This window comes from Nomia melanderi, chromosome 2 (genome assembly GCF_051020985.1).
Source record: "Nomia melanderi isolate GNS246 chromosome 2, iyNomMela1, whole genome shotgun sequence".
In the NCBI taxonomy this organism is placed as follows: domain Eukaryota; kingdom Metazoa; phylum Arthropoda; class Insecta; order Hymenoptera; family Halictidae; genus Nomia; species Nomia melanderi.
Genome location: NC_135000.1, coordinates 82,445 through 108,818, shown reverse-complemented (window position 1 = coordinate 108,818; position 26,374 = coordinate 82,445). Strand labels below are relative to the sequence as shown.

Genomic DNA, 26,374 nt, shown 5'->3' with positions numbered 1-26,374 from the left:
TTTGTAAATGATCATCAAAATTTAAAAAAGGGTAGATATGCGCGTACTTCGTACGTACTTCTGTTAGATTTCTACGAAAAGTGCGTTGGTTAGCACGAATTTGTTATGCAGCAATGGATTTTGCAGACATTTCTGAAGGCGGAACCCCTCGCAGAAAACATGAGAACGATTTCCCTGTCAGACAAGTTAAGAAACTTTATATATGCATAATCTGCAAACTAATGAATTTCTAACTCTAAAATTTAAAACTTTCTGTTCCTTTAACAAGCAATAACAATACGTAATAAAGACGTTTAAAAAAATTGTGTTTTGAAGTAAAATTTAATCCACTGATTTATTCTTCACTAACTACGCTAGAATTTACTTGTCTTACAATTTTAAAGAGTTTTTAGAGGAAATTTCACTCCTGAATATGGATTTCTTTGGATTTTTATTGCGCGAATGAACAACACTCGTTTTATTTGCCTTCTTTAATATTTTGTTTTTCTTAACAACAGGCAGCAGTGTTACCAACCAATGATACAGTTGGTTTTAGCTTTACCGACTGCAAACATTTCGACAACTCATTTCTCAAAATTTATTCAGTTAATTTTTAAATGTGCAATATTAGTCACTGAATGTGAAATTTCCGTAATGCAAAAATTGTATACTGGTCATTGTCTAGACAATGAAATCCTGATTCTGATGCAATATCTTCGGTAATAAGCAATACAGCGAACGTCAGAGTGAGGTGAACGGTGATTCAAGCACTTTGTTTCAATGACACGACGCAGCACACACTATCTGTCGCGCTTTAAGGCGGTAGAATGTGATAAAAGGACCGTAGTCTGTAAAAGTGATATCAGTATAACATCGGAGCGCGTAGCAGCCGGATCACTGGCATTAATGAGCACACTAAAAGGATCGTACCACCATCTAAGTCTGAACGGTCTAGTGAGTTGACGCCATTATCATGATTGATGTGTGGATAGTGACTGTGGCCCTGCTCGCTGTGGTCGCGGCAGCAGCCTATTACTACCTGAAAAGCGTCTATAGCTTCTTCGACAACACCGGCATTCCAACCGTGCAGTCGCTGCCGGTCTTGGGTAGCCTGTGGAAAGTATTTCTGGGCAAAGACTGTCTCGCCGAAGTAGTTAAACAAACTTACAATGCCCATCCGGAAGCCAAATACGTAGGCTTCTTCGAGTTTCTCACACCGACGATATTGCTCCGAGACCTGGAATTGATAAAGTCCATCACGGTGAAGAATTTTGAACATTTCCAGGATCACCGCCCGAACGGGAATACAATGGAATGGTTGTTCAGTAAAAACTTATTTGCTTTACGCGGAGAACGATGGAAAGAAGTGAGAAATATGCTGACCCCAGCCTTCACGTCGAGTAAGATGAAAGCGATGTACAAATTGATGAACGATTGTGCAGTGCAGTACGGAGAAATTTTGGCTACGATGCCCGTAAAAGAAAGGTCCATGGAGCTGAAGGACACGTTCACCAGATACACGAACGACGTGATCGCCACCTGTGCTTTCGGCGTGACCGTGGATTCGATGTCGAACCGTAACAACACGTTCTATGTGTACGGCAGAAGGGCCACGAATTTAGATACCGGGAAGACGATCAAGTTTTTTCTGTTGCGTACTATACCTCTGCTTCACAGCGTGTTCGGTATAAGAATAGTCAGCAAAGAAATAACAGACTTCTTCCAGGATTTAATTTCGTCTACCATTAAAGCTAGGGACGAGAAGGGCATCGTGCGGCCAGACATGGTCCAGTTAATGATGGAAACTAGAGGAAAACTGGGTCCAGGAAAAGAACTGACGATCCAGGACATGACCGCGCATGCGTTTGTTTTCTTCTTCGGCGGGTTCGACAGCAGCTCGACCCTGATGTGCTTTGCTGCATATGAAGTAGGAGTGAATCCGGAGGTTCAAAAGAGGTTGCAGGAAGAGATCGACGAGGTGCTGGAGAACGGCAAAGGAGAGGTGTCTTATGAGGCGATTAACGACATGAAGTATCTTGAGGCTATTATAAACGAAGCTCTAAGGATGTATCCGGTGACCGCTGCAACAGACAGAACTTGTACGAAACCTTTCGAGCTGCCGCCGACACTGCCAGGAGGCAAACCGTATCTAATGAAAGAGGGTGAGAGCCTTTGGATACCGATCTACGGTTTGCAAGCCGATCCTCAATATTTTGAGGAGCCGATGAAATTCAATCCGGACCGTTTCCTCGACGATCCGAAGAAAATCCTGAATTCCGGAATGTTTTTGAGCTTCGGCTTGGGTCCGAGAATGTGCATCGGCAACAGGTTCGCGCTTCTCGAGACCAAGGTGTTGCTGTTCCACGTGTTCGCTCGCTGCACTCTCAAACCAAATGAACGAACACCTATACCGATGAAGTTGAGCAAGAAAGGGTTCCAAATGACGGCTGAAGGTGGATTTTGGTTCTACGTCGAACCGAGGAAAATCGCCGCCCCCGTACTTGTGAATTGCGCGAGCAATGGCAGTGCTACATATCAACAAATTATTTAAAATAGAACGATCGTGAAAAGCTTTCTTATAACTATTATGAAAATTTATAAAACAATTAAACGTTATATATACATGTAAGAAGTGACCGGGGTTCAGGTCTTTACAGCGCATAGTTACGGCCCTGCATAGCTGTGGCCGGCGAGCGGTGGCCGTATGGCGCGAAAGTTCTGTGCGCGCACTCTTCCCCGACATTTTCTTACCCTGTCCCAAAGAAAAACCGATGTCACGCTTCCCGTGGGGGGTTCCTTTTCAGAAATATCTGCAGAATCTAATGGCACATAGCAAATTCGTTCTAACCAACCCACTTTTCGTAGAAATGTAATAGAAGTGCATACAAAGTACACGCATCTACCCGTTTTTAAACTTCGATCATCATTTACAAACATTTAATGATACGCAAAATTCAAAATTTTTATAGCTACGTATTCGGGCGAGTCTTATTTACTTTCTGCGATAAATTTTAACTACCTATTGTTTTTAGTTTTCGCATAACTCTTGTTTTTCTGAGAAATTGGACCGTTTTTACGAAAACTCAGTTTTTTCAATTTGGTTTTCGGATTCGTATTTAGGGCAAGGAACTCTATAAGAATCACCTAGTGGTTATTGTAAAAAGCAAAATAGGTTAAAATGTGTTCCACAGTGTTATCAGTCTTCCTTCGCCTCATAACTCTTAAAAGTATTGAATAATTTGATTTAATAATAGGTACGTGAACTAAAGTATGAATGAATTGAAATCTGTATGAATGAACGCTTACAATTCGTGTATGAAAATACAAGACAATCTATTTGACAGCCTGATGATTCAAATGGTAATTCAGAGACTACAGATGGTTAAAGAAATTAAAATTTGCTGAATGTCTTCCGCACAGACTGAAATTGAACTGTAACGTAGTTTGTTTTTTAACGATTTTTAAATAATAACATGAAAGTGTAAATTATTTTGAATTTAATTTTGCGCTATTTTTTATTTCAGATTTTATATTTAAATTTTACGTGAATGCACGATTATCCATGGAATACTATTGTAATATTCTTCTGGTTCTTACAATTAAATCTGTAAAATTCTTAGTCTAAGGTAAAGATAGTTTAAACTAAATCCGATTTAGTGCCATGGTGAAGGGAACACCATTTTGCGAGGTTTACTTTAACGAAAAAGAGTGTATTAAATAAAAATAAAAACTATAATATTACTATTTCGCCGATACGTAGATAATAGGGTAGAGTAGGGCTAAAAGTTCGGCAGGTAAGAAGTCCCGAATTGAATATCATTATTTGTTAATCAGTTAACTGAACATTGCATCAAATAATTCAGTCGACGACAGGTATTAGGAAACATTGAAAGCTTTGCTACTCGATTTCAAATATTTTTACGACTTGTACAATGATTGCTTATTTATGTCCAAGAATAAAAAAAGGTACATCACATATTTTTTCTTATTCCCCGTAACTTATTGCATAACAACGAATTAAGTAAGTGTTTCTGGTTTGTATATTTCTTTAGCAAAATGTGGATGCTTTGATTTATTTCTGGATGATAATTGTTTTCAATACAGGTATATATCGAAAAAGCTATGGAGATACCATGGGGGTAAAAAGTCCCTTATTGAATTTTATTACCCCGCATAGAGATTTATCGTTTCTTTTTTTGTAATTTATTGATTAGAGTGCTGCACTATAACATAACGAAATACGTGGAAAAGGGGGCAATACAGAACAGAATGAAATTGAGTAAATTAGCTAAAGAATAAATGTTATTACTAAATTATAGAACCACTTGTACATAAAATGAAACTTTTATCCGCACCCTACCTTATATAGGGTGATATCTTTAACATAACGCACGATTTTTCACCCACTTGCAGCAATCTAACGAAAAAAAGATTCAGACAAAATTTACAGGCTATGAAGTGTAGATTAGATATCAGATATTAGAGATCACCGAATGTTAACACATCGAATGTAAAATCCGTTTAACATTTGGGAGACTAACAATCAAACAAGAATATGTATTTAAATATAATTTATGTTAACAATTTCTTGCAATTTTTACTCAATTATTATCCTTGTATCTTCTTTCTTCCCATTAAAAGTAATTAATGTATGGTATGGTATTTTAAATGACCGTCTAATTGGGCCACATTTTTACAAAGAGAATTTAAAATCACAAAAATATTTACAGTTTTTGCGTGAAAAACTTCCGCAATTAATGGAAGATATTCCCAACTACATAAAAAGAGAAATGTACTATCAAGAAGCTGATTGTCCGGCACATAATTCACGAGTATTTGCAAATTATCTAAATGCTACATTTCAAAATCGCGGTATCAGCACGTGTGAGCCAATACGATGACCAGCACGTTCCCCGGACTTATCTCCACTTAATTTTTTTTATGAGGATATTTACAATCCATTGTACATCAATCGGCAATTAATAATATTAAAGAATGCATTCGAACATGTAATTAAATAAAGAGCATTTTTCTTATGTTCTAGTCGCGTGTTTACATTCGGTGGCCTCTTCAGTGTCAAACAATGTTTACAACATCTTCAGGTCAAATGCGACGGGAAGCTAAATATTTCACATTTCCACTACATTAAATCGATTAATATGTTAGTAAAAATATCAGGTAATATGTGTTTTGAATTCGTCTCGATGTCCTCTACAATATGACAAAAAAAATGTGTGTTCCTGTTTGTAAAACTTAAGGTGACCTTGATTTCGACATGAAAACAAACTGTTCTCGAAATTTTTTTTACTGATATCTATTCTACAGCCCACACCCTGCAAATCTTGTCTAAAACTTTTTTTCGTCAGATTGCTGCAAGTAGGTGAAAAATCGTTCATCGCGTTAGAGGTAACACCCTGTAAAGTCGCTCGTTCACTAACGCTGCCAGAATCGTTCTACCGCGAAACATCCATGCACTTTTATCTCTCACCCATATTCGCACGTTTTTTTCTTCTTACTCGTATCCCTCTCGCTTGCACTCTGACCCTTGCATCCGTAATCAAAACCCACACGATCATGTAAGTCAGGGTTATTCAACAGGTCTTCTCGCGGGACAGAATCAGTGTCGCTGTGATACGTAGTTTAGAATTGTATTTCAACAGCTGGTGTAGGTTAGTTTCATCGATGATATTTTAAATAAAAACGAATACTTCAACATTGTGATGGAAAACGTAATACAAAGTGTTATAAATATGGGTATTCGTGACAGTTTTAATTTTTATCGGACAATGACCCGAAACATAAGGCAAAAGTAATGTAAGAACATTTACTGTAAAATTGTCCGAAAGTGCTACACCCTCCTTCGCAATTACCGGATTTGAACCCAATAGGGAAGTTATTGGCCCTATTGGGACCGTAACATTCGGAAGACACACAAAAGTAAGTTCATAAGAATAAAAGAAGAATTAAAATTACGTTTAGTAGAAGAAAGGTCATTTGTCACTCAAAATTATTTAACAAAAATTATTTAAAATATACCATCACGTATGCAACATGTAGTGAGACGTTTGGAACATTGAACAAAGTATTACAATTATTGTAATTTGATTTAAATGTACATAGTAAATATTAAATAGGTACATAAATGTTATTTAATGTTACATGTCCGAATATCTTTCCAATCTCGGAATTCTATCTAATTTCATTTAAAATATATTTTTCTATATAACAGCAAAGAATAAAATAATTAATTTCATACATCTGTAGATCAGAATATGTACGTTAACCCGTCGCATATCAAAAAATTCCACATATTAAGAATAGAATTGTGGACTTGACTCTGTGGGTAAAACTGTAATCCATTAAAACGAAAAACGGATCTCCATGATATTTATAAATCAAATTAATGTACCTATATAGTTCTCATTACGTCCCGAGCGTCTGTACCATAAAAACGTCGTCTTTACCTACTGTCTTAATTTAAATAAAAACTGATTTACTATTCTATTATAAAACCAATAACATAACTATTTTTCAGGTAAATAAGTAATGTGAGAAGCGTATAGTATATAAAGCAGGATTGTTCAGCAGGTCTTCTCGCGGGCTAAAATCAGTGTCAGTACAACTGCGGTCAGAAATGGGAGCATAGCATCAGCAAATCTGTTGCTCGCGGCTACATAAGCGTAGCACACGAACGCATAGATTTGACCTGCGCGAATTTGGTCAACAGTACTTAACCGTTTGAGTCCCACGCATCGCTTTCGCGTTCTTCAGATTTCATGTCGAAAAAGCTCAGCGCATTTGAACGATACGAGCAACTGACGGGGCACTTACAATCTGGCGAAGCGCGCACAACTTTTCAGATGCATGTACGTTGCATCGCTACTTTTTTTGTATATAAGTAATCCAAGTAATACATTTTGTATTTCATTGTTACCTATTATAAATTAATATATATTTATAATAGTATTAACACAGATTAAGACACGCGCTGTCGTGCTGTTTAGCTTTTCTCGATATGAAATAAAAGGAGTGTTATCTCACTGCTTGCACCTTTTTGTATCCCATTCAGAAGGCGCTATTGCGCTGTTCGGCTTTTTCGACTGTGTTTTTTTTTAAAACCTCTCGTACTGAAACGGTTAAGTACAATGCATTACATACCGATGTGAGCCAAGCCGGCCCAGTAGTTCAAAAGTGAAGAGGGGTACGACCAGTAACAAAGACGTGCCTAAACTAATTCCGCCATTACTATCGGGCCGAGTGCCACGAATAGACATTCTCCCCTTGCCCCTCTTCACTTTGAAGCCAAAGGTCAGCTTGGCTTACGTCAGTAAAGTACTGTATTTACTATCCTCTGACAACATTTGGTAACTTGTCCATCGAATCGAAGAGGCAAGTGCGGCAAAGAGTCACGTCCAGTCGTGATGAACGTTAACGCCTCGGTTTCGGTTGCATTTGTTATTGATTTATTTGCGTAAGCGAAGATCGCAAATGAAGCCGAATCGACAAAGTCAGATAGAAATAAGAAGTGGACGACCATATTCATTCCCTATTACTGTATCTCAATTTGTCGTATTCTGTTTCATTTGCATTCTTTGTTACACTTCTCTTCAGTACAGTCTGGCAAAGTCAGACAACGAGAATAATGAAAAGAAGCGAGATAGACACAGTCCACGGAGCATTGAGGGTCGAGACGCGGGACTTCAAAGTGATGCCGCACGCATCAAATATAAACATGCAATAAGGGAAATATCAATTTCATTATTTTCAGTTTTACTTTCTCAAACATACTGCCAGTGGGTTGTTGTGATTGTTGTGATTAAAATAAGACCAAACACAATATAAATCAGACTAGTTTCACCTACTTAATGTAATTAACAAAATTAAAGGTTCATTTCCTTAAAATCGATAAAACTTGTCCGATTCATATCGTGATTGCACTTATTTTAATCATAATAATCACAACAATCCATTGCTAGTATATTGGCTTATCTTTAGCCCTCAAGATCCTATATTTATGTTATTACATATATAGTAATCTTCATCTTTCATTTTTTATTAGTCTTCATCTTTCTCTTCATAGTGCCCCTCTTCGACCTGGACTTTAACTTATCTCATTGTTTTTCAAAAAGTATTATTTTATTGACAGGTGAAGTCACATGTATGATTGATTTTTAGTTATTTGATAAGAACGTCTTTTTTGTAGGCTTCTACGAAGTATTCGGTAAATTACCACAGCTTGATATATTGTCAATTTACAACGAAGCTATACAGCGAGCGTTAGAGTGGGGTGAACGGTGATTCAAACACTTTGTTTCAATGACATGACGCAGTACTCACTATCTGTCGCGCTTTAACGCGATAAAATATGATAAAGGGACCGTAGTCTGTAAGAGTGATACCAGTATAACATCGGAGCGCGTAGCAGCCGGATCACCGGCATTAACGAGCTCACTAAAAGGATCGTGGCCCATCTTACATTAACACCATCTAAGTCTGAACGGTCTACTGAGTTGACGCCATTGTCATGATGGATGTGTGGATAGTGACTGCGGCCCTGCTCGCTGTGGTCGCGGCAGCAGCCTATTACTACCTGAAAAGCGTCTATAGCTTCTTCGACAACACCGGCATTCCAACCGTGCAATCGTTGCCGGTCTTGGGTAGCCTGTGGAAAGTATTCCTGGAAAAAGACAACATCGCCGAAGTAGTTAAACAAACTTACAATGCCCATCCAGAAGCCAAATACGTAGGCTTCTATGAGTTTCTCACGCCGACGATATTGCTCCGAGACCTGGAATTGATAAAGTCCATCACGGTGAAGAATTTTGAACATTTCCAGGATCACCGCTCGAACGGGAATACAATGGAATGGTTGTTCACTAAAAACTTATTTGCTTTAAGCGGAGAACGATGGAAAGAAGTGAGAAATATGCTGACCCCAGCCTTCACGTCGAGTAAGATGAAAGCGATGTACAAATTGATGAACGATTGTGCAGTGCGGTACGGAGAAATTTTGGCTACGATGCCCGTAAAAGAAAGGTCCATGGAGCTGAAGGACACGTTCGCCAGATACACTAACGACGTGATCGCCACCTGTGCATTCGGAGTGACCGTGGATTCGATGTCTGATCGTAACAACAAATTCTACGTGTACGGCAGAAGGGCCACGAATTTCGATACCTGGCAGACGACTAAGTTTTTTTTGTTGCGTAGTATACCTCTGCTTCACAGCGTGTTCGGTATGAGAGTAATCAGCAAAGAAATAACAGACTTCTTCCAGGATTTGATTTCGTCTACCATTAAAACTAGGGATGAGCAGGGCATCGTGCGGCCGGACATGATTCAGTTAATGATGGAAACTAGAGGAAAATTGGGTCCAGGCAAAGAACTGACGATCGAGGACATGACCGCGCAAGGGTTTCTTTTCTTCTTCGGCGGGTTCGAGAGCACCTCGACCCTGATGTGCTTTGCCGCATATGAAGTAGGAGTGAATCCGGAGGTTCAAAAGAGATTACAGGAAGAGATCGACGAGGTACTAGAGAACGGCAAAGGAGAGGTGTCTTATGAGGCGATTAACAACATGAAGTATCTTGAGGCTATTATAAACGAAGCTCTAAGGATGTATCCGGTGACCGTTGTAGCAGACAGAGCTTGTACGAAACCTTTCGAGCTGCCGCCGGCACTGCCAGGAGGCAAACCGTATCTAATGAAGGAGAATGAATATCTTTGGATACCAATCTACGGGGTGCAATTCGATCCTCAGTACTTTGAGGAACCGATGAAATTCAATCCGGACCGTTTCCTCGACGATCCGAAGAAAATCCTGAATTCCGGAACGTTTTTGACCTTCGGCTTGGGTCCGAGAATGTGCATCGGCAACAGGTTCGCGCTTCTTGAAGCCAAGGTGTTGCTGTTCCACGTGTTCGCTCGCTGCACCCTCAAACCAAATGAACGAACACCTATACCGATGAAGTTGAGCAAGAAAGGGTTCCAACTGACGGTTGATGATGGATTTTGGTTCGACGTCGTGCCGAGGAAAATCGGCACCCCCGTACTTGTGAATTGCATGAGCAATGGCAGTGCTGCATATTAACTTTAACTTTGAAATGTATTTGTGGAGTAAAATTTTCTATTTTGGTAATATATTTCTTTACAGTAGCTTGATGTTCAAAGGAGCGCCTAGATGGTGTTATTCATGGGTAGGAAGGAATATAAATCAGACGAGGTATTAATGAATATACTTCTGAAGTGCATTACCCAACTGAAGACATTCACGTCTGACACTTTATCTACTGAAGGATTACTTTTACTAATCATTTTCCTTCGAATGTTAAGTCTAAGAAAAATATTAGTTTACATAAAGAAGAGTTATTAGTTCATGTTTATAATGCAATTGGTATTGGCAGTTCTATTGAGAAATCCTTTACTGTTATTTATAGATTTTAAAAAACTGTTGAATAGCCATGAGAATAACCGTGATCATAAAATTAAACGTCCGGTATTCAAAATACTTGTATCTTTTTTTTCTTTAGTACTATAATTCATGCACTGCATATGGTGGCGTATCCGGGAATTCCAAAAAATCCCGTTTTTTGTGCTGTTTTAAAAGGTACTGCAATAAACTAAAACTACATTGTCCTACACCTGTTTGCTGTAATAAATACAACTGTTCGAAATTGTAAACCTGAACGCGCAATTTACGTGTCATAATCCGACAAGCAGTAAACCCTTAAATAAAGTCTAAACAGCATATGCAGAGTGTTTCTATATTATTGCGCAAAATAATAGAGCGTGCACAACTCACTAAATTGAGTAAAAACACCCCAATAAAAATAAAAGTAGGTTTAATTTAAAAAGAATGTATGGGGACCGAATGAAGAACGCTGATTTATTTTGAAAAGAATCAGTGATACGAACAAATGTGTCAAAAGAATGGTTCTATTTACAAATTTTAACGATCTCACCAGGACGTTTCAAGGTAACGTCGCGATCAAAGACCTCCCGCCGTGACAAATACTATTGCATACTCAGTAACTTTAATTTGACACATTTGTTCGTATCACTGATACTTTTCGAGATAATTCGGTGTTCTTGATTTGGTCCCCACACACTCTTTCTTTACATTAAACCTACTTTTATCTTGGAAACCATTTTTGAGCTCTGGACCCACGTTTACTGGTTCTTTTTTACTCAGTTTAGTGAGTTATACACGCCCTATCATTTGTGCTCAATAGTTTAGAAACATACTGTACATAAGAATCACGTCATTCTTACGGTTCTGTCAATTAGTTCCGAATACTCTTCATTCTCATTGCATCAGCGACTCAAGATTTCCTAAGGTGTAAGTCATCCTATAGGCGAGAACACACGTGGTACTAACTCGCATAAAAGCATACCAGGAGCTAACCAGTGATACCTACCAGCACGTTTATACGTTAAAAAAAAAACGTGCTTCGAATAAGAATATGAGGAAATCGTACGGCATTCGATGTTTGGCGTGCTAATGGCACACGGTACGAGGCGGGGATAGGGAACGGTACAAAACAAAGCTAAACTGAAAACGTTCGTAACGTGACGTAAAAGATTGAGATATATCATTTAAGCATCTTTGCTTTTCACTTTATTCTGTTTAAAATAAACATGAACTACTATTTTTATTATTTTTAACTTAATTAGTTTAGTTTCCTTAGATTAACATTACTCCGCAAACTAAATCTGTGGTAATTACGAATTATAAATTGCAATTAATTGATGTACGCATACACTGTGTCTATTATTCAGTTATAAAATTCATACTTACATCTCTAGCAGCTGATACTACGGGCAGGGGTTATATAATATTATCAGTATGATAAACATCGTTTCTGACACAGCGATAACAATAATAATAAAAACGATGAATTATGGCATTGCGTGTATCAGAACTTTGAATCAATGTTAGATAATTTTAGAAGTATTACATTTTTGTTTAATTTGAATGGAAGTTTATATTAATTACGTATTTACTGCGTATGTATCATAACTACGTTGACCATATGCAATAAAAGGTACATAAGGATGAAAAAGTGACATTATTAATTATTAACGTAACATATTATTATAGTATGGGTTTTATTTTGGATCAACACAAAACTGTATTAAAATTAGTAAACATAATGTGTGAATTATGCAAACGTTTATTTATTTAAATACCTGTGACTTGTAAGAGAGATTTGAGAAAAGATGATTTGTGAACAGATTTTTTAATGTTGCCTATAAATTAAACAAGAAATTAATAAACAACAATTTCCTTTCATTCTTGATTTTTGTTATATTTTCCTAATTAGAATTACCAACATTTTTCTAAAATTTAATAACATCACTTCATAATTCCTTTTTTTTATATTAGTATGAACGTTCCAGCTGTTCCTTTTAATACTTATCCGTTTGTGACTAAAGTAATTCTTTGTTTTAAATTATTCGAGCATCTTGAAATAATATTTTGAATTCCTTCCAAACATAGCAAATACGAAACGTGCAACAAGCCAAAATTGAAACGAAGAACAAGTAAAAATTGAAACGAAGAACAAGAAAAAATTACTTGGTAATTTATTAATTTACACAAACGTTTATTAATGTAACAAAGTTTCGGAAGACAGGTTTTATACAAAAAACAAAGCAAAAAGAAACAATTTTGGTACTTCAACAACATAGTTCCATCTGAAATATTAGAAAAGAAGTATAATAGGATAAGGTTACTTAAGTCATACCGCGACTTCGAATCTCTTAAATTTTCAATTTAATACCACAGCAATAGCGCATCTGATAAAACGAAGATGTACATTAGCACGAACAATATTTGTTCGGGTAGTCAGATGTAATTACCGACGGCTTAATGACATAGCCTCCCGACGAGTAGGTTTGATATTGTTTTCTCATAATTTTTGGTATATATTTGTAAGACTCTAGAGCAAAATATTATTAATAAATTCTTGTTCCTTTTAAAGTATTCATTCTGTAGCATTTAAACAATTGTTTTCTCGAAATTATATCGTACGAGCTTCATTTAACGTTTTATCGTGTTTATTTGATATTTAATACGTGCTGGACCTTAATAATATTAAGATTGGACGTGTGCGGTTCGCCTAGTGTGTCGTATATTTACCCGATTGTTCGGGCCGGGCCGGAAAGATTCGAGCAGGCTCGAGCAGGCGCTCTTGACGCCTACAATTCTCCGACAGTCGACAGAGTACGGACAGATTTTACGTCATCAACCGGTTTTGACGGCTGACAGCGTAGCTACTACAGTGAAAAGAGTGCGTACAGCTGTGTACATATGTATGACGCAGACCGTTAATTGGCTAATGATTTAGTGGTATATTCGTACGGTACGGTTTTGGTCTGCCAGAGTGTTCAGCGTCACGATCGTCCACCCGAGTGTTATGATGTACGTTGATAAATAATAAGAATAAAAGAATGCCGTGGGGGTTACCGGTGACGACCTCCAACCAGAACGAATTACTATAGTTCACTTAACTAAACGACAATTATTTGAAAACATTTGTATATTACAAATAATGCTACCTAATGCGGTGACATTCAGCTAGATAAACGCGCAATAATAATAATACGAATCAATCAAATGGTTTAATATTATATTTTTTCCATTTTGTGTATTTTACTCTATGAAATCGTGCACCATTAAACGTGTTAACTTTGTTAGAAGTATACGTGTATCTATCTATTCAATGTAACGCTTCGGAAGTAATTCCAGGATAGTTGAGAAGTAATTACGATGTAGTGATTGCCTTGCTCTTTGGCGAGTGATTCGTGGTTACTCGACGTATGCAGTAATACGCTTACCTCTACAAAGCTCTCAACTTGAGAAAGAAGAAGTACAAAATAGGTTTTCAAAATGACTACTGTCTTGGGTATTTCGATCGAGCTTATATATAGGGGAAAGTGAGGTAGAGTGGGGATCTCAGGGGTGTTACAAGAGCCCGCCCTAATCTTTCCAACCCAACTCGAAAACAATCCCAAAGTCAATATAACTACTGGGAATTACTTGACTGTCAAGCAATTCATAATTAAATGTAAGATAATCTTAGTGAAGGAAAAGTCGAACGCTGGTTGTCTGCGTTTCGTCAATCAGGGTCTTCTTAAGGGAAATGTTACGGAAAACCTACGCTGATAAGAAGGATCCTGTGATTAAACAGTGCCCTTCTCAAGGCATTCTTCCTGTAATATTCAAACCCAGTTTGTACCATTTTATTATTCAGCCCATAAAATCCTATCTTACACAGAAGTAAACAGGTAAGGAAAATAACACATCAATTGATTAAAAATAAAATAGATGTATCAAGAATTAGAATTTCTGAATTTCCTATTAAGTCCTTGGTTGTTTGCCTGATAAATTTAGAGATGGCCGATTAAGAAGAGAAACACACAGATAACTTAAACTTTAATTCTGAAATAAGTAGAGAACAACGACTTTAACACGGGCATTTATTGTACAGTTTATTCTATTGTTCCTGGGGAAGTTGATATTCGTTCATTTAGGATTCATATTCGTGTAATTGGATCAACGAAAACCGATTAAAACATTTACCAAATAATGTTTATAAAATTCAATCTGCGTTAAATTGATGCGTTCGGTAAACCTAGTGTTAATTCAATGACAGAATCTCAAGAGACAGAAACTCAATTTGTGCATAAGTGATTTTAATTTTGGCGAGATTAGTGTATTTAACGTGTTTCTGTTTATCGTATTTAATACGTTTATCATGCAGATTAGTCCTTTTGCCTGTTATTGCTAATACTTTAACAAAACGCGACAAATTCTGGCTCAAACCACTACACGGACCATTCCACCACGCATCTCGCGATTGTACGTCGCTTAACAATCGTACGATTGTAGTTTCGCAGCTTCGACATCTCGAAGAAAGCTAAGGTGGACTTGCTTAAAAAATTGTTTATATTACATTTCAGTCGCCCAACGAATTGCGCTGCGAGTTCGAGGCGTCGTGGACCGTGATTCATTTGTTTGATCGTTGGTAGGGCTTAAATGTGTTTCTCTCCTTTGCTAATTATTTCTTTCGCTTCTTGTTCCTTGAATTCCTTCCTTACTCCCTCAATCAGACTATCGATCAATAAGCACAGCGTGAGAACGCTCGCGGTGTTAAGTGTTTCATTACACACTGCAACATGCGGCGGCGCAAGTGACGTATAATTACAGATTTGCCCGTTTTAGCCGGCCAAAATCAAAGACACTTAGGTATTGAATGTTTTCGGCAAAATATAATTATAATATATGTGGGTAATGTAGAATGTGTGTGTACAATAGACAAAAGTATGGATAATAGATGAATGACGACGGTATGCATGTGTATGAGTGTTCATGGCATTTGGAATATTCGAGAATATATTGATTTTTACTTAATATTGATTTTTCTACGTTCAACCTAAGGAAACTGGAATATTCCAAATGTACATGAAGTTAGCGCATGGTAACGAAAGAACGTTCTGGAAGGTGTGCGAATAAGATGAAAGATGCGAGTATAAATGGAGAGTGTGATTGAACTTGAGAGGGTGTGTACATATATACACCGTGTCCCGCGACTCATGGTCAATCAATTAGGAGGTCATTCTACATGTAAAAATGAGTCGAAAAAATGGAACAAAATTTTCTCCTGCGAGTCTTCGTTTTCGAGAAAATCGAAGTCGAAAATTTACTCGGTACTTGTACACTCGGTGCATGTCGACTTTGTGCATCTCACTGTACACTCTTGTTTTGACTCTTACTTGTAGCCCCTCTTTCTTTTGCATTTCGTGCCACAATCTTTGCCGTATAGGTATATCTGATGGCTCTGATATTTCTTCATCAAGTGTCATTCTAAATTCAGATACCTTGATTTTTTTTATTGCTAATTTATATAGTACTAGCGCATTTGTAATCGATGCATTCAATAATAATTCTAAAGCTAATTTTAAGTACCATTTGGTCAAATCCATAGGACAATGGACAAATCTATAGCACATTTTCCTATATTATAATCTAAAACTACTGTTGATATTTCACGGGTATCATTATTTTTGCGCACAATTACCGTTTCTGCCGAATATTTTGTCGAGGTCATAAAAATATCGCGTTTGTCTTTCCACTTGAGGACCATAATCCCCTTCTTGTTTTGCACTGCGATTAGCTCGCCGCATTTTAATTTTTTAAATTTAACTTCTATAGGTATTCCTTTTCTATTTTTTCTTATAGTTCCTACCAAATGGGTGTTACAATCAATTCATTTTTCGACTAAATTTATACTCCTATACCAATTATCTGCGTAAATTGCGTGGGCCCCTATAGAGAATATTGTTACACATACTCGTTACAGCACTTGTGGGTGATAACATGGTGTGTTTGATTTTGTCCAGAATATATTTCAAATTAGTATGCATATCCTTGGTCAGAACACGGTTTGAATACTTTAATGCCGTATTTATGACGTTCCTGTTTTAAAAATTGTCTAAACATTATGTGTCCTCGGAATGGTACTAACGACTTATCGATACATACATTTAGGTCGTAGTATTCATAAAATTTTTGATTTAGTGCATCACAAGCTTTCTTACCTTATGCAGCCTATCATTTCTGTTTGCTGTCTGGTTATCAGTAAAATGAAGAAATCGTAAAAGCAATTCGATCCGATTTCTGGACATAACTTTTTTTGGAAAGGATTAGCAGTAGGCGTTATTAAACTGAAAAATAATTTCACCAGGTCCATCCATATTAGTAGTCAGAAAAATCGTTTTATCTCTTTTTTATTGGTTGGTATCTATTTATCCAAACGAGTCGAGCTTCTGTATTTCATGTACTGTACAGCATATGTATTCGTCTCAACAACAATTATTTGTAGAATCTCTTGCGTAACAAAAGCAAAGTAAAAATCTTGTGGCTGATTACCCTCGGCCAGTACAGCAGTTCTAGATTTAACAAATGGAATTACACTTGCTACAGTTTGTATTACATTTGACCACTCGTTATTGTCTATATTGTTACTGTAGGATATTCACATGTACACAATTTATGGTGGTCCGCCGCGCCCGCGACCGGCGCGTGTTTCATTTGTTGTCCACAGAGCATTTTTGTAGCCGTCCTGCGATGGCAGTCTTCACGCGGATATGTCCGAATAAAGCGTGCTGCTCCAGACATTACAGTTGGCGACGAGGATAAACAGTGAAATATTAGTGAATCCGTGAACAGAGTGGGACCGAGGATCGTGAATCAGATAGCTCAGAGAAATAACGCAAATCAAGAAATACCAAATGTTGTATTCCACTCAATATGTTTATTATTAAAGTAAAATACAAACGAAGTAATACTGGATACAATATTCGTCGTTAGAATAGCGTAGATTCTAGTCCTTAGAAGGTTCAGAGAAAATCTGCCTGTCCAGGAAAAATGCTGGGTGTTTTTAAAGGATCGGAAAAATAGGAAGGGGGGGAGTTACTGCGAGCCTGGTGGTCTGTAAAGGATGAGGTCATGAGGATGTACAGAAGGAAGGACTTGGGATGTTTGCTGTTTACAGTAGCGTGACTGATTCGGTATACAACACAAAAATGGCGACGGCAATTGGCTCGATAAACGAGTACACTAGGAATGAAAATTGGATAATGTAGTTCGAGAGGTTGGAACAGTATTTTTTGGCAAACAATGTCCAAAACGAGAGAAAAGCAGCGCTTTTCATAATATTGTTTGGAAGCGAGGGATATGCAATCCTGAAAAATTTGTGTACCCCAGCGTTACAGAATATTAACAATTTTAAGCCTTATGAGATAATGTTAAATATAGAGAATAATGAAATAACGTTCGAAATAGACACGGGTTCACCGATATCCGCGATTTCCGCGAAGTTTTTTGAGAATTCGGTGTGAAGTAAAGCGACGTTGCATAGAACCAATCAAAAGTTCAAATGCTATTCGAAAGAGGGAAAACGGGAAAGTGTAAAAACCATAAAAATAGGAAATAGCGGGAATTGCAGTGTGGATTATATTTTGAGGGAATTCGATGACGTGTTTTCAGATGAGTTAGGCAAATTGTTGTATTCCCAGTCGTGGAAATGAGTGCAACACTTAGTTATTTTCAAGGGAGGTTTTATTATAAAGGTTTTCGACGTGTGGTGAGGTCGCCCTTTACACTGTGTATACGACTAAGATCTAATTTTGATGTTTATGGTTTGACAGTGCTGAACCAAGTCTGCTCGCAGGGTCGGTTTAGTCCTTTTTAAAAGAAAAAATAGGAGAAGTGGGGATGAGATAGGGCGAGGATGATTCGGAGTTCAAGGTGTACGGATGACTCGATGATCAAGGTACATGAATGAGTCAGTAGGAGGTGAGAGTTTTAGGCGGCTGAAGATAAGATAGAAACAGAGGAAAAATAGGAAATATTTAGGGAAAGGATAACTATTGCGAGGATGACTGTCACAGAAGCAAACATGTTTGTATAACTATGTGTCACAGCAGGCTGGCATCCAACAAAATATACAAAAGGTAAGCTGAAATTACATTTAAAGGAAAATGCGATACCAGTTTTTCTAAAACCGCGTCCAGTGCCGTACGCTATGCGAGAAAAAATCAAAACCGAGTTGGGTAGGTTAGTTAATGAGGGAATCTTAGCACCGCTGGAAAGTAGTGATGGGGCAACGCCGATATTGCCAGTTTTGAAAAGCAATGGTCAAATCCGTATCTGCGGAGATTATAAGGTCACTTTAAATACTAACCTAAAAACCGATAGATACCCTGTTCCGCGAATTCAGGATTTATTTGCAAATATTAAACCCGGACCAGCGATAACGAAAATTGATATGCCTCAAGCGTATCAGCAAATGGAATTAGAGGAGGACTCTCGACCTCTTACCACGATTTCAACTCATAATGGGTTATTTATTTACAAACGGTTAAGTTTCGGAATTTCCCTGCCCCCGGTTTGTTTCAAAGGGAAATTGAAAAGCTACTTGCGGGAATCCAAGGGGTTCTTGGATTTTTCGACGATATTCTGATAACGGGGGAAACAGAAGAAAAGCATGATGAGCGGTTAAGAGAAGGTTTACGCCGTTTAAAAGAAGCGGGATTGAAATTGAATAAAATGAAATGTAAATTCGCGATGGATAGTGTAAATTATCTGGGGTACGAATTGAGTAAAAAGGGTATTCAAGTATCGAATGAAAGGATTGAGGCGATTTTGATAATTAAAGAACCAAACTCGATGGTTGAATTGCAGTCTTTTTTGAGAATGATTAATTATTATTCTAAATTTATCAGAAATTATTCATCAATTGTTCATCCACTTTATAAATTACTGCAAAAAGATAAAAAATGGAAATGAACTCCTGAATGAAAAGGGCATTCATGGAGGCAAAAAAGAGTCTCACTTCGTGTGAAATTTTAATGCTTTACGACGAGAAATTACCACTAAACATCACAACGGACGCTTCACCATTCGGAATCGGTGCAGTTTTGTCGCATGTTCTTGAGGGTACTTTAACCAAGGCGGAAACAAATTATTCGCAGCTAGATCGAGAAGCATTAGGATTGGTTTTCGAGGTCAAAACGTTCCATCAATTTGTTTATGGAAGACATTTTGTTTTGGAAACAGATCACAGACCATTAACTTTCATTTTCGGGGAGAAAAAGGGATTACCACAAATGGCAGCGTCACGTGTACAACGCTGGAGCGTATTTTTGTCGGGGTATGACTATGAAATCAGATTTATTCAGGGAAAGAATAATGGGAGCGCAGATTTCTTATCACATCGTGTCCAACGGACTAAAAATACAGTTGAAAAAGAGTCTGATAATGATTTTACGTATTTAAATTTTGTTACAAACGGAATTAAAATCATTTCAGTAGAAGTCATACAAGACGAAACAAACGCGGATCTAATTTTGAGTCGAGTCAAGAAATTTATTCAAAGAGACTGGCCAAACAAAGTGCCAGATTCGCTCATGCCTTTCATGTGAAAAAATAAAGAGTTGTATTTAGAAAATGAATGTATTATGTGGGGACATGGAATAGTAATTCCCGAGTCATTGCAAAAAGAATTACTCGCGGAATTGCATAGCGCACACATGGGAATTTTTCAAATGAAAGCATTAACTAGGTCATATATTTGGTGGCCAAAAATTGACCAAGATATTGAAAAAGTGTCAAAGACGTGCGAATTTTGTTTGAAAAACAAACCATCGCATACATGTACATACAGGATGTATCTTATTATTGTTGATGCATTTTCAAAATGGGTCGGTGTAAAGGAAATGACAAACATTACGGCATTGGAGACAATCAAAATGTTCACAGAATATTTTTGCACATGGGGAATACCTTTCAAATTAGTGACCGATAATGGTCCTACATTTACGTCAGAATTATTTTCGGAATTTGTGAGAACGAACGGAATTCGTCATATCAAAACTGCTCTGTATCACCCCGCAACCAATGGGGCGGCAGAAAATTCAGTGAAAACGTTTAAAACAAAATTTAAATTACTTCTGGCCAAAAATGATAGACGCGACTCTCTTATGAAGTATTTATTTCATTATCGCTCTTCTCTTCATCGCACTACCGGAGTGTCACCTGCGGAGCTACCATGTAGTAGGAAATTCCGAACCAGGTGGGACTTGTTGAAATCAATGGTGAGGGAAAGAGTAACGCAAAGACAAATTCATCAAAAGCGCTATTTTCGCGGCAATAGGAAAATCACCTTTGGAAATAAAGAGATGGTTATGGCGAAAGATTATGCTTGCGATAGGTGGTGTAAATCGGAAGTTGTCGAAAAATTGAGTCCAGTAGCGTATAAAGTTCGCACGGAGGACGGTAGGATATGGAAAAGACATATTGATCAACTTCGTTCAGCCAATGTACTATTCGGGGTAGAAAAATGTGAAAATACGGAAAATTACGATGAGTGTTACGATGAAGATACCGCGGAAAACGTAGAAAGTAAAACCGACATTGTAACTCAAAAGGAGATCGTTGAAGAATCGAAATCTGTAAACGGACCTGTTGCGATACCACAGTCAAATAATGTACATACAGTGAGTCACAGCCAAAATCGTACATCACATATACGAATACGTTTCATCTCGTGAAAAAGTTCAGGAAAGATATGGGGGAAAAAATATCATGAATCTATATTGTAAATGTATCTATATTTATTATATAGTAGTATCAAAAGGAACAAAGTTGTCTAAATATAAAAAAAAACAAAGTTACTATGATTCAGTCTGGAAAACGTCTCACAGCTAAAATCGTACAGTATATATATTTTGTAATATTCCCCAAGGGGAATCCCTGAAAACAAATGAAAATTATGGAACAAATGAAAGATTACATTGTTTGGCGTATTTGCAGTTGTCGTTTAGCGTCGTAAGGTTCGTAGTTGAAAAAAAAGAGAAAGATAGTAATAATGAAGCAGACAACGATAGAAGAGCGACAAATAGTTATAAGAAATTTTCAAAGTGGAAAAAGCTATCGTGAAATTGCGAAGATTATTGGTAGAAGTGCCAGTACTGTTCAGTATATTGTAAAACGATACCAAAACGAAAATAGAATAAGTAATGCGTCAAGAAAAGCTCCAAAGAAAAAGTTCAACGCGTACGACGAAAGATGGATAGTACGAAAAATTAAAGAGAATCCGAAGATCAGTGCACCTAAACTTACTAATGAAGTAGAAACATATTTAGGGAAAAGTGTAAATCCAGAAACAATAAGAAGAATACTCAGAAAACATAATTTTCACGGTCGTACAGCTCGGAATAAGCCTCTTATAAACGAGAAGAATAGAAGAAAGAGACTAGATTTCGCAAGAGAATATATATACAAAGATTTTGATTTTTGGAAAGAAACTATATTTACGGACGAAAGTAAATTTAACATATTTCATTCAGATGGAAAAATTACGGTGTGGCGTCGACCAAATGAGGAGTTTAAAATACAACATTTAAACAGTACCGTGAAACATGGAGGGCAATCAGTAATGGTCTGGGGCTGCATGTCCGCTGCCGGAGTGGGTAACTTAGCATTTATCGAAGGTAACATGAATAAATATTATTACATAAATATTTTGAAAAACAATTTGAGGGACAGTGCCAAAAAATTAGGGATTTTGAATTCGTTTAAGTTTTATAGCGACAATGATCCCAAACACACATCGCATGTAGCCAAAATGTAGGTACTGTATAATTGCCCTAAAGTACTAAACGCACCTCCACAATCACCTGATTTGAACGTGATAGAGCACGTCTGGAATGAATTAGAGATTAGAATCCGGAAACATACTATTAAAAATAAAAATGATTTAAAAAGGGTATTAATGGAGGAATGGAGAAAAATTGAACCCAGTTTTACTGAAAAATTGGTAAAATCTATGCCAAATAGATTGCGTGCGGTAGAATGTAGTCGTGGGCACCCAACAAAGTATTAATTTTTAATTTAAACAAAGTGTTGGTCACTTTTCTACAAATGTACAATTTTAGCTGTGAGACGTTTTCCAGGCTGAATTATAGTAACTTTGTTTTTTTTATATTTAGACAACTTTGTTCCTTTTGATACTACTACATAATAAATATAGATACATTTACAATATAGATTCATGATATTTTTTCACCCATATCCTTCTTGAATTTTTTCACGAGACGAAACGTATTCGTATATGTGATGTACGATTTTGGCTGTGACTCACTGTAGATATGTGACATTAATGCGAACACTCCTAATGTTAAGGCGGACGCTTCGCAAAAGCCAGCGTCCACTCTTCCGGCGATTATTCCACGCCGTTCAACGCGAATTAGGAAAACGCGATAAATTTTTAGGTTATAAGCTAAATTAAGTGCGGAGGATTGTAGGATATTCACATGTACACAATGTATGGTGGACCGGCGCGTGTTTCATTTGTTGTCCACAGAGACATTTTTGTAGCCGTCCTGCGACCGCAGTCTTCACGCGGTATAGTCCGAATAAAGCGTGCTGCTCTAGACATTACAGTTATTATGTTCAGTTTCATTTTCTATATCGGTTTCATCTTCTGTATCCGATCCGATTCGGCGACGCCTTACCGTGGGCGATATGTAGAGTATTTCTTTTTTTGATATTTCATTTTTAGAGAGCTTGAACTCACATCTTTAAGGGCTAACTCCTAAATTGAAGTTAGAAGTGTGCATATACCTTACTATGATGAGAAGATAAATCTCGATGCACGTTAGATCGACCATGCGACGACATACAATAACGAGGGGGAACGCGTGGAAAAACAAGTGAAGGATAAACAAAAGAAAAATACGCGGGAATGGACGTGTCTAAAATGATATTCGTTTGTTCAGCGCGTGCTTATTACCGCGGTTTGTATGAACGGTTCAACATACTATTATATATAGAAACGAACAAATGACATTTACTGATATCGTCTACACGTTTCACCAATATGTTCTACACGTTTCATACCTTCCTTGCTATCTCAAAATTTTTATAATGATTGCAACACAAACTCTTATGACTGAATAACAAGTGCAAATTTTTTGTTGGAATAAATGAAGGTCTGTTTAATCCGTTGCTATCAAGTGTTATCAAGGCGCCACGGTGGTCACCTATGATCATCAGTAAGAGAAACGTCTCATGGGCAAGAATATTGCCTTATATTATCAATTTATTATTATTTTTATTATTATAATAATAAAAGAAAAGGTTTAATTGTGTTCGGAATTTAACAACGGATAGATAATTCATTAGAATAATGAATAAAATTTTATTCGATACTAATAACTGAGTAATTAATCGAAGAACAATTTGTTTGAACAATTATTTATTCCTTACTTGAAGTATTACAACGAATACTAGTTCAATATGATACACATTTTCAATCGAGCAATTTATACAAATAAACAAACATAAATTATTTTATAAATTATTTTTATAAATTGACAAAATATTGCATAATTTTGATATTAATATAAAGAGAAATACATAACCTACACGTTAAATCTACGAAAACTTGCTTGTCAGACAATTAATAAATTGACTACAATTCTTCCGCGGTTCAACCTTCACCCAGAACCCTTTCCTCTCTGTATTAACGAACGTCGTGTTTCTAGACAGCTCCAACGGTATAGTTGTCTTCGGGCAAGCGTTCATGTTGGAACGGGCGAAAATATAGAACAGCAGTATCTTGATCTCCATCAACGCGAATCTTGTGCCTATGCACATCCTCGGCCCTAGCCCGAACGGCATATAGGGCACCGGAGTTTATGATTTTCCTGCCATCTTGAAGGAATCGGTTGGGATCAAACTGATGCGGGTTGTCAAAGTGCTTGGGATCGGTATGAAGCGAGTAAACCGGCATCCAGCAGATCGTTTCGGGTTTCAGGGTGATCGATTTGTCACCGGGTAATGCTGGCGGCAACTCGAATTCCTTCGAGCATTTCCGATCCAAGAAGATGGCTAACGGGTACAGCCTCATTGACTCGTTGATCAGTGCGTCCATGTATTCCATATTCATTATGGTGTCATATGTCACCTTTCCCTGCGTGGTCTCGAGAATCTCATCGATCTCCTTCTGCAGCCTTGCCTGGATATCTTGATGCTCTACCAAAGCATGAACAATTAAGCAAGCTTGAGAGGCCACTGAGTCGTAGCCGCCAAAGAAGAAACCGAAAGCGCTGTAGACTATGTCATCCTCGTTCATTGGCATTTCGTGCTTACTATTTTTGCTCGTGTCTATCAAACATTGAAGCATATCTGGCCTTTGCAGACCTTGTTCCTATCTCTGCTTTATGGAATCTCTTATCATGTCTCTAAAATAGTCCATAGTCCTCTTGTTTATCAGTCTAACGGAGAACAGCTTTGCTAACGAAGGCAGGTTCTTTTGCAGCATGAATCTAAAGCTCATTGCTAACCCGTTGAACTTGGTAGCCTTCTTGCCATTCAAATACATCTGGTTCGTGGGATCTTTGATCGTATTCACGCTAATACCGAACACACAACTGGCAATCACGTCGCTTATATATGTCGTGAGCACTTCCTTCAGCTCTAATTCTTGTTCTTTTTCTGGTAGATTGGCAAGGTATTGGGAAAAATTTACTGCGACATGCGACATCAACGTGGACATCATCTTAATCTTGCTGGCGGTGAAGCTCGACGTTAGATGGTTTCTCATGTCTCTCCACTTCTGATCGGTCAAGGTGTGATCAACATATTGCCTAGTATCGGCTCCAAGTCCTTCGAAAACATCTCTTGATGGTTAATGAACGAATTGAAATTTTTTGTAGTAACTGATTTGATGAGATCTACGTCTCGCAAAACGATGACCGGCGTAGAGAATTCGTAGAAACCGACGTACTTAGCATCGTGGTTCAAGGTGTAGACTTTTTGCAATATGTCTAGCATCGTTTTCCTTTTCGTTACAAATGGTCCCATATTTCCAAGGAGTGGCGTCGGAGGTATACGCAAAATGTTGTGTTCTTTAAAGTAGTTTTGCCTCTTGAAGATGTAGTAGCATATCGCGATTACAACCGCCACTGATGACAGTAACAATGATATGGTCTCCATCTTGGCGTAATTGAAAAATAACTGTCGGACCGATGTCGCACTGCGTGATCACTATATTGACTGAGCTCCTTGCGTGCTCAGTGCACCAGTTTTCACTGTCTCTCGGCGGGAGTTATCTTGAATAAACGAATACATCTACAGTTGGTTACTCATCCATGATCTCCCACTCATAATCCCAGCCGGCCTGTGGCTCAAACGTAAACGGAGGCAAAGGGACACGTCCACTCACGGACTGTGGAATTAGTTTCGGCACCTTTTTGTTACTAGCCGAGCCGCGAGCGGACGAGGCGTGTGTGGCTGAATTCCCTTATCCTTCTTCACTTTTGGGCCACTGGCCGGCTAGGATCATGCCAGTAACCCATTGTACATAGGTGTGGCATCAGAGTCAGGTCTTCCACACACGTTGAAGCAAGCTACGACTCGTAGGTTTTACGACCCCTGCTTCAGCATCCACCCTTCTATTGACCAGTTCCCCTCTACAGCTATGTTTTACCCCTACAGCGCCATTTTGGCTTTTCAGCTTGAGGGTTTAGTCGATCAACCCGTTGAACTCTTCTCAGTTTGTCGTGTGACACAAAACTTTAAACAAGAAATTCAAAATTAAATGTCCGATAAACTTCCGCCATTCATACTGTTAACCTTAGTAAAGGTTGCATTTAGTTTAAAAAAGTTCCAGAACCATGAAGTTCTGTATGATACATTATTCTTGTTATCAGATAAAACGATGGACAAGTTATAAAAAATAAACGTACAACTAATTGGTCATTCAATATCGAAATAGTCAGTCCAGAAATTAGTTGCAAAATTTATTATAGATTGATATCGAAG

The 26,374-nt window shown here is 37.6% G+C and overlaps 3 pseudogenes; 2 read left to right on the top strand and 1 right to left on the bottom strand.

Annotated features, from left to right (window-relative positions):
- The first annotated feature begins 765 nt into the window (after positions 1–765).
- Positions 766–3,955, top strand: LOC116433860 (cytochrome P450 9e2 pseudogene; annotated as a pseudogene).
- Positions 3,956–8,295: 4,340 nt separating this feature from the next.
- On the top strand, positions 8,296–12,214 carry LOC116433862 (cytochrome P450 9e2 pseudogene; annotated as a pseudogene).
- Positions 12,215–23,815: 11,601 nt separating this feature from the next.
- Positions 23,816–25,297, bottom strand: LOC116433859 (cytochrome P450 9e2 pseudogene; annotated as a pseudogene).
- Between the last annotated feature and the right edge of the window lie 1,077 nt (positions 25,298–26,374).